The sequence below is a fragment of the Lactuca saligna genome, chromosome 7, assembly GCF_052625555.1.
Source record: "Lactuca saligna cultivar CGN05327 chromosome 7, ASM5262555v1, whole genome shotgun sequence".
NCBI lineage: Eukaryota > Viridiplantae > Streptophyta > Magnoliopsida > Asterales > Asteraceae > Lactuca > Lactuca saligna.
The window spans coordinates 120,284,351-120,295,015 of NC_136423.1; the positions used below are offsets into that span (position 1 = coordinate 120,284,351).

At 38.1% G+C, this 10,665-nt stretch overlaps 1 non-coding gene across 1 annotated transcript; it reads left to right on the plus strand.

Annotated features, from left to right (window-relative positions):
• The first annotated feature begins 10,275 nt into the window (after positions 1-10,275).
• LOC145007753 (small nucleolar RNA R71) lies at positions 10,276-10,382 on the plus strand. The gene has a single exon (XR_013663121.1). It is a non-coding gene; the product is annotated as a small nucleolar RNA R71 (small nucleolar RNA).
• Positions 10,383-10,665: the final 283 nt, after the last annotated feature.

Here is a 10,665-nt window from a genome sequence, read left to right on the forward strand (position 1 = left end):
ATAGTTTGAGTCGTAGGAGATGGAGGAATTGGGGCAACAAAAACTTGAACAGTAGTCTTCGGTGGTGATGGTGGAGGAGTGGGAACAAAATCATTAAGAGTGCCTTCTAGAGTTGGAGACCAAGGTGTTGTATGACCCCTAGGAGAACTTTCACGTTGATCTTCCTCTTCATCTTCAACATACTTCTCCTCATCATTACCAGAGCTGGAAGGTGAAAGAGCCTTTGGTCTTTGGGCCATATTCTTAACTTTCTTAGGAGCCGAGGAAGCAGCTTTTTCAGCTTTTTGCTTCTTGAATTTAACTGGATTGGAAGAAGATCCGTCGGTTGCCACCTTCTTGGAATCTGCTTTCTTTCCTCGCTTTGCTGGCTTCTCAACATCATCCAGAGCAGCTTGCATTTCAGGAGTCAATTATCGTGGATTCTTGGGAGGAAGCAATCGGTACTCAGCCATCACTTTACTTTCTGTGAAGACACATCGATACATTGTTTTAGTAATAGAACCAATGTGAGGAAATTTTCTTCTTGTTGTGAATGGTTGCTATAGAAGAAAGCACGACATCCTTCATGACAGGGATATGGAGAGATTTAATTGCTCGGCGAGTGTTAAGGGTCTAGAAACAACCACAATAAATTTCAGAGTGTTTGGTCGAAGAGTTCAAACTCTACGCTAGTTGAGACCAGATCAAGGAACCATAATCCAAGTTGATTCCATTGTAGAGACCATACAGAATGGTCATGAAACACTTGTTTGATCCATCAAACCCACCGATCCGTTCAGAGAGCCCCTTGTGAAGAATAGTAAGTAAACCATTCCATTATGGAGGTAAACATGATTTCTTGAACTTTGTGAAAGTGGTAAGTACCTCAGTATAATCCATTTCATAGAACATTGTAAACAGCTGAGTCGTGGTGATGAAATTCGGAGAGATAACTGAAGCATCGACATCAAGCCCTAACAGAGAGTAGAATCGACCTTTTGAGATTCATGCCTTGTGATTAAAATTTTGAAAGTAGATTCTCTCCTTGATCTTGTCGTACATCGCAGTAGAATACACTTGAGACATCAGGGACATGGGAACGAATTCTACCTGTGTAAGAGCGATTACCAGTGGGGAGTACTTGAGATATTAAAAAACATGTAACATATAGGAGTCATATAAGAATGGAGTAAGTTGAATGATCATATTCTGATTAGGTTTGATGGCAAGAAATGACGATGATGCAGTTTGATCTTGAAGATATGATGATTCCTCCATTGTTGATGTTAAGAAGAAGATGAACAGTAAGAATCACATGTTGTATCAAGAAGGTAGTGATATACAAGAGGTGTGAGAATCCTCTTTTATACCATTGCCAGGAGGGAGAAAACAATTATTTGTAATGAGTATACGATCGCTGAAAAGTCGCTTGAAAAATCATGATGTGATAGCTGGGATTCCCTAGATAGACGTCATCACACATGGGTACAGGAACCGTTTCAAATTCACGTGCCCAAATTCAATCGTTATCTGATGACTTGATGAAAATTCTTATCCACATATTGTTGCTCCAAAACAATCTTCAACTTTCGATCCTAGCAAAACATAACTTATTCATTAGTTTCAAAGTGACCACTTTCGCTCCAACAAGCCATTAGTAACATGAACTAGAATTTTAGAAAATTACAAAGAGTTTCGTGCGAGATTGTGCCAAAGATAGAGAAATAAAACAAAATGTGTATCGGATGTGAGTGATGTCATGTATGACATGAAGCAAATAATTTCGGGCACAAATCTCTTCCTTCAAAGTCAAGGAAGACTTGAAGTGCTTGTATGGTTCCCCGAAAAATACAATCTAGTGTTTGTTAAGAAACATCGAAAGGCTTGTTTTTATATAATGGCTTTAAGGGTGGCTTATCTTCAACCGAAATTCGATACTTAATATAAGACCGAAAGTTGAGTGAAGCACTTGTGAGACCGATGTGGTCTGTTGAACAAGTGGGTTGGATATCATATGTTGTGACTGAGTATGGAATGGAAATATCAAAAATAAAAACTAATCTGGATCTTTTGGGAAGAAATGCCTTTGTGATAGACAATTTCATAAAGATCACACAAAAATAAAAAGAGATTCAATAGGTAACAAGTGAGATCTTGAATTTTAAAATTCATCATCAATGCTTTATAGGTGTTGGATTTTGGGTCTCACTTAGCACGTGGTGTACGCATCGAAGATCATGGACACATATTTTGTGTCACCATAAACCTCAGTGGTAATAGCTGAGAGTCTCAAGGGTTACATTGGTGAAACGAAATTTGATGGTGAATGTAGAGGAGGAGGTTGAGAACCGAAAGTACCCCTGCTATATAAAAGTGACAAAACAGAAAACTCGTAACTCGTTTGAGAAAAGTAGGGTAGCTCATGACTTGAACGAATGTAGCAGCCTGATTGGGAAGAAACGATAGGTATAGATCGAATCATTAAGGCCTCACTCATAGTCTTAGAAGCTTCGGTCTACATGCAGCAGCATGCTTCTAGGGACACTTAACTAGTTCAAATTACAATTGTCATACCTGCCTTAGTTCGTCATCATGTTGCAACAATATCCTTGGCACCTAGTAAAGAAATGATCAAAGATAAACAAACCGCACACAAGCAAAACAAATATAATAACTACAAATAAAAGATAAAATCTTTTTCATATATATATATATATATATATATATATATATATATATATATTTTAATTTTATGAAAAATAATAAAAACAGAAAACTAAACCAGAATAAATGAAATTAGTTTTAGAAACTCTAGAAATAAAGATAAAGGTGAAAATAAAATCAAATAAAAGGCTTAAAAGAAAGTTTACAAAGTATACAACCGAAACCAAACCTTTAAAGAAAGGAAGCGAAACAAGCCAAGCGTTCGCTTCATTTCGGTTCGCGAAAATTCCGAAGCCGAAATAAGCCGAACGTTCGGTTCATTTTGGTCCCCGAAAAATCCAGAACCGAAATAGACCGTGCGTTCGTTCTATTTCACTTGTCTAATTTTTAGTAAGATGTTTGAGGTTTCGGTACCGAATCTACTTCCATCATCCCCAAACCTTGTAAAACTTTATTGAAGATTGTTTCTTGTAAGGCTTTAGTGAAGATGTCAGGGAATTGATCAGAGGATTGAACGAAATGAACTTCCACATTTCCATGTTCAACATGGTCCTTGATGAAATGGTATCCTAGTGCAATATGCTTTGTCTTTGAGTGTTGCACCGATTTGTGACATATTCTTATTGTGCTTTCAGAGTCATGGTAGAGAGGTATTTTCTTCATACTTAATCCGTTGTCCCTTAATTGGCTTTGTATCCAGATTACTTGTGAGGTACAGGATGCTGCAGCTATGTACTCAACTTCGGCTGTTGAAAGAGACACGCATGTTTGCTTCTTAGACTGCCAGCTAACGAGTTTTCCATCAAGGAATTGGCATCCACCAGTTGTGCTCTTTCGGTCCGGACCACATCCTCCAAGGTCGGCGTTAGAGAAGGCTTGAACAAAGAATCCAGATCTGGTAGGGTACCAAAGACCGAGAGACAAGGTTCTATTCAGATAAAGAAAAATGTTTTTCACTGCTACCATGTGAGATTCTCTTAGATTTTCTTGAAACCTGACACAATAACAAACAGAGAACATAATGTCTGGTCTGCTAGTCGTTAGATACATAAGAGACCCTATCATTTGACGATAGAGTGTTATGTCAACAACAGGTTTCTCCAGGGATGAAGTTAACTTCATGCCAAATGCCATGGGAACCTTCACCTTCGAATCTCCCATCATACCGAACTTCGCTAGCTAATTCTTCGTGTAAGCTTCCTGGTTGATAAAAATGCCATCTAGTCCCTGTCTTATATTCAATCCAAGAAAAAAATTAATTCGACCCATTGCGCTCATTTCAAATTTAGTCTCCATCAGCTTCCTGAACTCAACTGTTAAGATAGGATTCGTGGATCCGAAGATGATATCATCGACATAAATCTGAACTATCATTAAATGTTCGCCTTCTTTCTTTCGAAAGAAGGTTGGGTCAACCGAACCTTGCTTGAATTTCGCATTTTAAGAAAGCGAGTTAACGTTTCATACCAGGACCTCGGTGCTTGCTTTAGACCATATACAAATTTATCCAACACATAGCAGTGATCAGGGAATTTATCGTTCATGAACCCAGGAGGTTGTTCAACGTACACTATTTCTTATAGTTCTCCATTTAATAAAGCACAATTTACATCCATCTGGAAAACTTTGAAGTTTTTATATGCAGCATATGCCAGAAAGATTCTAACCAATTCCAACCTTGTCACCGGAGTGAAGGTCTCCTCATAATCTATTCCTTCTTCTTGACAGTATCCCTTCACCACTAGCTGAGCCTTATTGTGAATGACGTTGCCCTCTTTGTCTAATTTCTTCCTGAAGACCCATTTAAGCTGACCATAGAAGCATCCTTTGGAGAGGGAATCAACCTCCAAACTCGATTACATTCAAACTCATTGAGTTCATCTTGCATAGTTTTTACCTAATCAACGTGATCAAGTGCAGCCTTAACCGTCTTTGGTTCAATTTTGGAGACAAATGAATTAAACATGTATAATTCAACATGAGAGAATATGGCAATTTGTTTATTTCTTGTAATGAACATGCTTAGGGTTTTGAGACTGCCAAAATCGTTTCCGCTCATGCCGATTTTTCATGTATCTATGATTTCATTCCCGTTTCTGTTCAGCCAGCTGCTTTTGAGATTTATGAATACTGAAGCTTGACTTCGGCATCTCCTTGTGAGCTTCGGTTGTCTTGAAAGATACATTGAATGCTTTCTTTGATTCTTCTGGTATCTATTTGGTTCCACTTAAGCTTGGTTTATCAAAACTTCATGGTTTGTTCATGGGTTCGGTGACACCTTTAACAACATTGTTTGTGTCAACCAAGATTTTCAATCATGTTGTTTGTTTTTTGGTGACACCTTTAACAACATACACCTGATTTGGCACCGTTTGAACCTTTTGATAGACCATTGCTTTCTCTTTAAGTTTCTTTGAGTTGTCGTTAGACAAGCGAGCATATTCAACTGAGTTTTCAGATATGAGGTGTTTTTCAGTCTCGGTTTCATTCTTCATAAACTCAGAACAATCAACCACATCATCTACTGAGATATCGCTCATCTCACTTTCCTCATCAAATTCAGACGTGTTTTCTATATTTATTTTATGTTATGAGCATAATTTGGCATTTGACGAGTCAAATGTTTGTATGCTCTCGGACTTAATTTTCATCCTATCATTTTCATCCAAAAGATTTTTTAAGCATACATTTGTGCTCCTTGGAGTCAATAAAGGTCTCAATCTTGTCTAGTCCATATTTGTAAGTGACCGAAATCTCATCTGAGGACATTATTGATTCACATTCAGCAATGACTTCATCCTCCTTAAATTCAAGGAAGGATAAAATTATCTTATGAATTTTTTTTCCCTATTTCACAATCTAGGTGCAACTGAGTTATATTGGTATATAAGCGTTTTGCAATAAAACAAAAAACATTTCGTTGTTTTAAAAACTTTAGGTTGTCTCTTTGTAAATAAATAATCTCATCCTTAGTTCTAACAAACTCCTGCTCCTTCAGCTATATCCATGCCCTCCTTTCCTCACTCTTGGAAGACTCCCTGCTGAGTTGGTTAGTTAGGTTTGAATTTGATAGGCGAGTTTGCATGAGACTACCACTTAAGTTGGAAAATTTAAATTTTAGTTCGTTTAATTCTTCTTCATAATTACTGACAAGAACTTTAAGTGATTCAAGGATCGTTTGTATCTTTTTGATCAGCCAATCGCAGTCGTTGATCCTTTCACTCACGGGCTTGGCTACAAATCACTTATCCTCAGTCAGACTCAGCTCCTTATGCTCATCTTCGGATGATCATCCAGCAGTAACCATTAGACATTTCCCAGCCGAACTAGTAGCATCCTCTTTTTACACGTATGCTCTTCCATGTGAGGGTTTTCTCACTTCTTTATCCTCATAATCGGTTGACCAGATTTCAACGCCACCGAACTCATCTTCATCCACATTTTCCTACACAATCAGGGCATTCATTGAAACATTAGTTGCCTTCTTTTTCTTTATTTCTTCCAACTTTCGCATGTAATAAGCTTCATCATCTGCACCATCCCTTTTCTCAGCCATCTTTCTCAGCATACAGTCCTTGGGAAAGTGGTTCTTGCCATGATAGTAGTTACAATTATATGTTGAATCTCCCATAAGCTTGCTTTCTTTCTTTTCATCTTCCTTCTAAGAATTGTTCTTTGTCTCTTCCTTCACCTTCTCAGAACTATAGCTTCCTTGCCAATTTCGGTTCTTATAGGTTGGAAACTTCTTTCGAGCAAACTTCTTTGGGTTTGTCACCATCAATGCGTACTCCTCGTTGGTTAGATAGCATTCTGACATGTCAGATTCTTCTTTATCTTCAGCCACACTTTTGTTCTTTGAAACCGGATCTAGAGAACCTACACCTAACACAACCTTTGCTTCTTTAGTTACTGTGCTTTCATGTGATTTTAGGATACCCATCAGTTTTGCCAGCGAGTATGATTTAAATTGTTCATGAGCCTTTACTGTTGAGACCACTTCCATCCACTCAGGTCTCAAACCATTCAAGAACGTTACTTTCTCTTCGATCTCCTTCCTTTCAATACAATGCTTCATCATCTTTCTCAGCAGATGATTGTAATGATCAAATGTCTGAAGTAGTGTCTCTTCAGGTTTTTGTGCAAATGCTCCAAACTCAGAGAGCAATAGGGTTTGGATTGAATGGTCTAGATCCTCATCGGTTGAATACAGTTATTTCAGCCTGTCTCATATCTCTTTAGCGGTAGTGCATGAACTGACCAGACGGAAGGTGTTGGCTTGTAAGGAAAATCTGATCATCCTCAAGGCTTTGAGATTACACAACACCTTATCTTTTTCATCTTGTGGTATCTTCTCTACGTCCAACAAAAGATGATTATACTCTTTTTGAGTCTTCACTGTCCGGTTTGTTACCGAATGAATAAACGGACCAATCGTGATATCTTCCCAGATGAGATAACCATTATCTTCAAATCCAACTACGTAATCTTCAAAGTGATGCGCCCATACTTCGTAATCTTGGGTGTAGAGAATAGGAACCCTTGTAGTGGATCCAATGTTGTTTGAGATGTTAATGGGATTGGTTTGATAATCATTGTGTGACATAATGATCTTATCCCTTGGATCTGCTAGAATCAGACTTGTAAACTTGGGATTAGGGTTTTATCAAACACTAGAAATACCGTCAACAAGAAGAAGATGGCCTTAATATATTTGAAAAAATCGGAAACCCTAAAGAATTCTTCACACAGAAGGAATGTGTATGACTAACACAGTCTCCTAATCCGATACCAATTGTTGGAATGATATTCCTTAATGATTGATAGATTCAAGCAGAATAATAAACGACAACGTAATAGATAACACAATAAAGAACACAGGAATGGTTTAACTGGTGTCGAATGATTAAACTTTAACACCTCAAAAGAGCTCGATTAAGAACTTCGACTATAGAGGTGTTTAGGGTTACAAAGCAATAATGATGATATTAATGACTACTTTATCTAAGGCATACATGCATGCACTATAAATAACGTAACCCTAATCTATAATCAAGGATGGACAGGCCCAATTTCGGATATACAAAAACGAGCCTATGTGCTACACTAAATACCCAACAAAAGGTAGGTCAAAGTGTTAACTTTAACTGGTCCCCCCCCCCCCCCCAATGACTTTTTAAGGCCACTTCGTGGAAGGCAATACCACGACGTGAAATTCTTTTGGGCCAAAATCAACCCGGGTCCATCTTAATGGTCATCAGTACTAGACTCATGCCATAATTTATCTATAGCCACGACGTGAAGAGGTTTATCACGACGTGAACCAAGTCTGGACCCTATAATTTTTAAATAATGATTTTTTTTTTTGTTTTTGCAAATCATTTACCACTTATTTCTAAAATATCCCACAACTAATGTTTAGCACCTAACAATATTTAGATGATGACTTGATGACTTTCCTAATCAAAAATTTAAAAAATAAAAAGAAAAGAAAAGAAAATGCAAACCAACTCGGGTTGCCTCCCGATAAGCGCTTCTTTTTTATGGAGTCATGAGCCGGATACTGTGCCCCCTATGTCGAATTGTCAGAAGAGGCCACCTATTGGATCTGTTTTTCTTTGAAACGCCTCTTGTAAGCTTGCACTCGACGAATATACGCCATTTTAGAATTCTCCTTTTTAGCCTTGACTTCGCTTCCATCGAGCTTGCGTTTGATCCCTTGAGTCTTCAATTTTTCCTCATTTTTAAGCTTTATAATATCCTCCTCCTCCTTCACCACTGAGCTAGTCACCTTTGATGTAACCTCCTTTTCATCACTAGACATGTCATCACTTTCCTTACTCACCCAAGATATTAGTTTTGTATAAGTAATGACTTCAATGAAAATTGGTACGGATGCCCTTGGTTTAGTGCGATTGAACTGATCAATTGTCTTGATTTCTTCTTCCATAAGCTTTTCCAATTCTTCATGTTCATTATCTTCATCAATATTTAACACTTCACCCTTAACATCATATCCTTGAAACCCATCTTCCATTCCAAAAATTTCCTTATCATCTCCAACTCTCAAGGTGAGCGTAGATTCACGTATATCAACCACAACCCCATCGGTGTTTAGTAACGGGCGACCAAGAATAATCGGAAGATCGGGATCTTCTTTCATGTCCAACACCACAAAATCTATTGGAAAAACAAATTTCCTAATTTTTACAAGAATATCTTCCATAATGCCCCGAGGTTGTGTCACTAAACGGTTTGCCATGTAAATAGTCATCTTTGTAGCCTTCAACTTCGGAATATTCAGCTTCTGATAAAATGAAAAAGGCATCAAATTTATGCTAGCCCCAGAATCGGCTAAAGCATAAATCTTCAAATTATTCCCGAACTCACATGGAAGAGTAAGACGTCCAGGATCTCCCATCTTCTTAGGCAACTATCCTAATACAGCTTTCGAGCTTTGCTCACTTAGAATCACCTTAGAATTCTTCATTAATTCTTGACAAGTGTCTATTAAGTCTTGGAGGAACTTCGCGGATTCTGGAATTTTTGAAAGTGAAGCAATTGAAGGAGTATTAATAGACATACCCTTTATTTGTTGAATAAACTCCAGATGTTCCCTTTCCAATGGGCTAAGATGTGCTCGAGACAAGAATGGCAAAGGCGGTTTATAAGCTGGAACAGATACGATTTTTTTCTGTGTAGACTGATCCCATGATGTGAACTTATCGGGATCACGTCGTGAATTTGGCATTTCAGCAGCTTCTTTGTTTTCTAGCTTGGATTTTTTTGGCTTCAGTTCAGATGGCCTTGGTTCCACTTCTAGTGCTTCTAGGAACTCATAAATTGCCTCTTCTTCAGTATCAATGGCCATGACGTTAGATTGAAATTTCTTTTCGGGAGATTGTGAAGACTTTGTTATTAACCAAAGTAGTAAGTTGACCAACTTGGACTTCTAAACTTTGAATTGATGCTTGATGATTTCTTAATGAAGTTTGCTGGTCAATCATCATTTTGTGTTGTTCCTTCATCATATTCATGTGTTCTTTTAGCACTGCATCAGTATCTTCGTGCCTTCTCTCGGAAGATTCCATGAATCGGGTCAACATGGTTTCTATGTCCACCTTCTTCTCGGTTGGTGGCTGCTCTTTTTGGTGGAAGCATCGACCAGTTTGCTTATATTTCTCTTCCTTTTGCTTCTTGTATTCTTCGTATGGCAGCCACTCTTTCTTTGGTTTTCTCCAATCTTTATCATATTTTTCTCCACTTGAATAGCAAACCTGAGCTTTCTTGTTTCCATATTCATCCATGTTACAATCTTTTGTTAGATGTGGGCCACTACATCTCTCACAACTAACTCGAATTGCATGAATTGATTGGTCCATTTGAGTCAATCTCATATCCATGATGTTAAGCATTGCCAGCATAGCAGCCATTTCATCAGAATGTGCACCCCTAACTCCTTTAACGCTTTCATTCCTTGGATTGTGTTATTCACGAGAATGCTTTGCAAATTCTTCAACCAATTCCTTGACCTTGCCCACATTTTTCTTCGTAAGTGGTCCTTGAGAATCAAGGAGTTGTCTTGTCATCACATTGATCCCGTCATAGAATATGGACACTTCTTGTTGAATGTTAAGGTCATGTTGAGGACAATTCCTTAACAACCCTTTTATAACGCTCCCATGCTTCGTAAAGTGACTCCTCGGGTTTTGCTCAAAGTTGGCTATTGCCTTCTTGAGTTTGGATGCTGGACAAAATTGGTGTAGAAACTGCTCGCGCATTTGAGCCCAAGTGGTGATTGTACTAGGTGGAAGTGCTTTTAACCAATCCTTTGTAGCTCCTTTAAAGGTAACAGGAAGCATCCATAGCAAGACGGTATCTCTGTTAACATTCGGGACATTAAAGTAATCAGCAATGTCATTCACTTCATCTAAATGCTTAAACGCATCCTCATGATCTTTTCCATAGAATGGGATATCCTCTAGTGCAGAAATGATATGTCCTTTCAGCTCGAATGTGACAGTG